Source organism: Paroedura picta, chromosome 9 (genome assembly GCF_049243985.1).
Source record: "Paroedura picta isolate Pp20150507F chromosome 9, Ppicta_v3.0, whole genome shotgun sequence".
Lineage (NCBI taxonomy): Eukaryota > Metazoa > Chordata > Lepidosauria > Squamata > Gekkonidae > Paroedura > Paroedura picta.
In genome coordinates, this window is record NC_135377.1 from 69,752,517 (window position 1) to 69,758,268 (window position 5,752).

Genomic DNA, 5,752 nt, shown 5'->3' on the forward strand with positions numbered 1-5,752 from the left:
CGCACAACACCAAACTGCAGTTGGGAAGCAGCAAGGGACGGATTTCCACTGGGACGAGCAGGCTCCCTCACTAGAGCCAGTTTGGTGTACGGGTTAGGAGTGCGGACTTCTAATCTGGCATGCCGGGTTTGATTCTGCACTCACCCACATGCAGCCAGCTGGGAGACCTTGGGCTGGTCACAGCACTGATAAAGCTGTTCTGACTGGGCAGTGATATCAGGGCTCTCTCAGCCTCACCCACCTCACAGGGTGTCTGTTGTGGGGAGAGGAAAGGGAAGGCGACTGTAAGCCACTTTGAGTCCCCTTCGGGTAGAGAAAAGCAGCATATAAGAACCAACCTTTCTTCTTCTTCTTCTTCTTCTACTAGCACAACTTCCTCCCTAGCTATAGAGCGAAACTGGGCCCTCCTTACTTTGTTCGAGAACTGACTACCAGGGCAGGAAGTGAGGGTGGCTATCAGGCGTTCAGGCGGAAAAGGTGTGAAGCTCACTTTGTCAGAAAAATTATAGTGGGTATCCATCATGCCAAACACATTTCTGGCCATAACTGAATGGCAGCTGGAGGGCAGAGGGGGAGGTGCTAAAGAGAGAGGTGGGTTTCAAATAAGAGCTAGTCCAAACACAGATCATTTCACTTACAGTGGATGTGTATTCTGGGCCAGTTCTCCTTGGCCTAGCCCACACCCACTCTGTGTGAACAGGATAGTGCCTGAAGTGCATCTTGTTCTAAACCAGCCTTTGAACCCCTGAGGCTGACCCTTGGACCATCCTTATCGTCTGCTCAGACCTGCAGCAGCTGTCCAAGGTCTCAGGCAGAAGCCGGCTAGAAAGGCAAACAGCTAGATAGCAATATCAGGCCTCCCTCCTGGCCTTTCTGCCCCTTTTCCTCCCCCTCCCGATATGTTAACATGTGTTGGCTTGATGTTAATAATCAAAATCGATGCAGCAGTGTTCAACTGTGGTTGTATATAATTTTAATTATGCTTTTATCTTAAGTACTAATGTTCTTTTGAGTTTTTAAGACTTTGTAAACCAGCCTGATTTCTGCACTGGGAACTTTGCTGTCCTGGTTCCCATGAGGGAGCACAAATCTGGGGTGGATAAGGTGCACCGGTCCAAATGCTCTCCCATCCAGGAGCAGGAAGAGGCAGGGCAACCTTCTCTGGCTCAAACTCCAGCCTGCAGCCCAGTGCAGAGCCTCCAGTGCAGAAACGGTCTCAGAGATGGGCTAACTGAGAGGGGAGGTATCTAAATCAATCAATTTAAGTGGAGATGCCAGAGATCGAACCTGGAACCTTCTGCATACCAAACAGATGCTCTACCACTAAGCCACAGCCCCCTTCTTTGTAACAAAATCCTCGGCTCCTCCAGCCACTGCCACATCAGAGTGAACATAAATATTTCAGTCTAATGAAAGTATACTACATATATCTGATTAGACAAGCTCTGACTCATGAAAGTTTTAAGGGCCATTGGGGCCTTTGTGTTTTTCTCATAGCTGATGCACGCTTTTCACGAAATTAATGCAAGAGGCATAGTCGGAAGGGAGACTAATACCCCTTTCTGCGTGAGTCATTGTCCTCGGTCTGCTTTCTTTAAGGCCAAGTACTATTTGTTTCCATTGGAACTGACAATATGATCCGATCGTGCCAACTAGGCACTGCAGAATTCACCCTGATTGGTAGGCCAGAGATATAGCACATATGTGGACAATGGACAATTTCTTCTATGGGCTCGCAGGACCCTCTTAAATTGTTGATAGTTCTTGTCTCCATTATTTCCAAAAAGAACATGGGAGAACTAGAAAGAAGTCCATAGGAGGACAATCCAGATGATGGGGGGGGGGGGGTTGGAGCACCTTCTCTAGAACAAAGGCTGAAGAGTCTAGGACGTTTTAGTTTAGAAAAGAGACAACTCAGGGGAGAACATGATGGAGGTTTATAAAACCATGCATGGGGTAGAGAGAGTTGACAAAGAGAATTTTTTTCTCCTGCACCCAAATTTCTAGAACTTGAGGTCATCCAATGAAGTTGGCAGGCTCAGGACTGACAAAAGTAAATATTACTTTATGCAGAGAGTGATTACAATGCTGAATTCACTGCCAAAGGATGTAGTGATGGCCACAGGAATAAACAACTTCAGGGGAATTAGATCGATTCATGGAGAATATGTCTATTAATGGCTACTAGCCATGGTGACTTAAGAGGAACTTCCACATTCAGAAGCAATAAACCTTTGAATCCCAGAACCAGGAGGCAACACCAGGGGAAGGCCTCAGCCTCTATGCCATGTTCTTGGCCATCCAGATGAGCTGTTTGGCCACTGTGGAGTCACAATGCAAACTAGAGGACTATGGTCTGATCTAGATATTCTTAATTGCTTAATGGAATTGTTCCTTATGCCTTTAATTTAGTGATTTCTGCAATGTATTCTAAAGGATATTTTTCAATATTATGTCTATTCTCAGAAAATAAATTTTCCAGATGGAAGTGCAACATTTTCAGTCTTTGGATGGTCCTAGTAAAAATGCACTAAAATAAAGAAAGAGACAGTTATTAAATCTAGCTTGACACTGTGACCTTAACTGGGACTGCTGTGCCAACAAGCAACAAATAAAAAGGTGTAAATTAAAGCCAATTATTGTCAGCCTAAAGTGTTAGAGATAACTGTGAAATTCCTGGCTTTTATCAGCAAGACTCTCTGCTTTGCTCATAGCAAACTGTTTGGCAGCTGAAGACATTTTGAACACAAATAGCAAGAGTCTGCTTTTTTTCCTTTTTGTGCTGAGGACAGCGACTGGAACGGGAGAAGAGGAATTAGTCATTTAATTATTTAAAGAGCGTAGGAGAAGTGAAAAGACTGACAAAAGGAGTTACTGTTTAAATTAGCAATTAGGGACTTCTTGCAGTATATCTATTCAAACTGGAATGATTTGCAAAGAAATGTAACTCTTACTTTGTTGTATGACACAGAAGCAGCACACAACTTGTTTGGGCTTCTGCTTTGCTTCCCACATTCTGGAAGATGAAGCAGGAAGAAGGAAATAAAGAAGTGTGGGAGTTAGTGCTGAAAGAAATGGTATTTGTTCAATATGACCAGTTGCTTTGACGTATATCCAAAACTCCAACACTGATCTGACTTCAGTGGTTTCCATAACAGTTCCAGTCATGATTCCTAAAGGGCTGGTTTAGGTTAGGATTATGGTTATCATTTGGGATAATGGTACCTCAAAGATTGCCTTCTCTGTGAAGAAACGCATCCCCCCCCCCTTTGGAGGTTTAAAATGAGCAAAACCTTCACTCTGAGGTTTAAAATTGATTTCTTCCCTTCTTTGGGTAGAGAACAGGCAGGAAGGGGGAGGAGTCCAATTGCTTTCTAGACCTAACTCACCCAGATTTATACAAATGCAAATAGGTCTAGCTAGAGACAATTTGATGGGCTGCCCCCAACTCCAAGCAGGAGGAATTAAGACTAGAAAGTCTTCAGGAAGAAATTTCTGGTAAGTGGGAGAGGAAAGGGATAAGAGAAACAAGAATGGAGGTCTGTTTTTTTGTGCTGAGCTCATCAGAGCAGACAGAACTCTTCACTGAGGCTTGGAGGAGGCCTAGAAAGCCAGAGGAAACTTCAAGGTAATGGAAACTCTGTAGAAATCTATAGCATTCAAAGCTAAAGAGCCTACCCTATATTTTATTTATAAAATGTAATATTTAAGATTTTAAAGTTAGAAAATTAAATTAATTGCACAGGAGAAAAGGGAAAGGTCACATATATACCCTTCTTGTTTAACTTGGTAGATTTCCAAGTAAGAAGACCTCCAGATTTTGATGTCTTGCAGGCCTCTGGAACTGTTTAAGGGCCTACAAAATCCTGATTTCACTGGAAGGAATGTTCCACCATTTCTTTGTGATCCTTTGCTCGATCTGATGTTGTGCTAAAAGTATGCTTGTGAACATTTTCTTGTTAATAAATACTTTGTAACTTTTGATACTGGTGGTGGTTCTCTGCACCACATTAACCCCCGACATCTTGGATACATTATTGTAAAGGAAAGGCTGGCAATTTTCAAGTGGTATTCCTCCAGTGGAAGGCAGAAAACATTTCCCATGGTGACCAGCTGCTGGACAGTGGAAGACACAGAGACAAGGCCTCACAACTTGAAAGGGGAGGTGGGAGTCCTGACCCTTCAGTGGTACTTTCCACAGAGATCATGCTTTGGTGGAGTTCCACTGCAATATCCAACATAACTCAGCAGAAGAGATCTTCTCTATCATCTTCTACATCAGAAGCTTGATGGCTGGTCACTTGTGACAGGACCTTCCTAGTGGTATTTTTATTTGTTTGTTTGTTTGTTTGTTTGTTTGTTTAGATTTCTATACCATCCTTCCCTACACCTCTGGGCGGTAACATTCTGAATTTGGAATCTCTGCCCCATCTCGCAGGAAGGGAAGGAGGCAAGGTATAGCCTAATCTTGTTAGTTCTCAGAGTACTTGGATGAGAGCCCACCAGGGAAGTGGGCAGAGGAAGGCAATGGCAAACCTTCTCTTCTTCTTACTTTCCTTGCCTGAGATGGCCATAAACCAGCTATTATGACTTGGTTTAATTTATATTCAGCTTCTATATACCCTTTCTAGATTTCTGTCGTGCATTTGTAATTATTTGAATTTCTGGTCTACAAGCTTCTGATAATTAGAAATGAAGGGAGGGGGGAATATAGAGATGGGAGTGGTGCTCTCTGAGCACAAAGAACCTACTGACGTTATCATTTTTCTCTTTGGACTTTGAAATCCTTTTGTGCTGTCTGCTCTCCAGCAGAGCTATGTCCTTTTTTCCGGGGGTTTTTTCAAACCTTCATCACTTTATTCTCATTCAGACTCAAACAATCACATAAGCTGCTCTCAAGGGAGGAAAGATCAAATGTCAAAGTTTGGAGCAGAGCCGTGGGGAGTCATTAACTAGTTGGGGCAACTGGGAAAAGCCGTTTAAGGGGAGAAAACTGTCAGGGGCATAAATGAGTTTTGTTACGAAGTTCTCAGAAATGAATCCTTCAAGGTAAACTTTCTGGAACAGGACAATTTAAGAATGCCAGGAATGTTGCAGCGACTTCTGTCTTGGCAAGATGCCAAGACCACCCATGTCATCTGCAAATGAAGTGAACTCTTGCACAACTTAACAAACCACAGTCCGGAGTACTCACTTGTTGTCAAACAGAGTATAAACACTTGAAACCATTCCCACCCACCTAAATGCGTTCTGGAAGGCTCCTCACAGCACTCCCCTTTTGCTTAGCTGGAAATTCTTATCGCATTTGATTCTCCGTGTTTTTGCCTCTAAAATTCTCCAGAGGCAATTGTACCCTCTTCCCAGGATTATAAAAATGTTTAATTCCAGGGATTATAAAAATGCAGTAATCCTCACTGTATTTCACTTCAAGAACTGTGTTTAAAGGTTTGCAAAAATTAACTGGTTCATGTAGAAGAAGAATGTTCCTTAGGGAGAAACTTACAAACAAGCAAACATGGGCTGTCATTTTGGGTTCCCAACTCCAGGTTCAGAAATTCCTGGAGATTTGGAGGTGGAATCTGGAGGGGTGGGATTTAGGGAGGGGAGGGGTTTTGATAGGGCATTCTGCCATGCCGTCCACCTTACAAAACAGCTGTTTTCTCCATTTAAAATGAAATCAATGTCTTAAATTTAAAAAAAAACATTCGCTATTTAGGTAGCCTGGGCCAGTTCTGGGGGATCTCCAGCCCCC

General features: G+C 43.2%; 1 non-coding gene across 1 annotated transcript; it reads right to left on the minus strand.

Moving 5' to 3' along the window:
• Positions 1-1,266: 1,266 nt before the first annotated feature.
• TRNAT-GGU (transfer RNA threonine (anticodon GGU)) lies at positions 1,267-1,339 on the minus strand. The gene has a single exon. It is a non-coding gene; the product is annotated as a tRNA-Thr (tRNA).
• Positions 1,340-5,752: the final 4,413 nt, after the last annotated feature.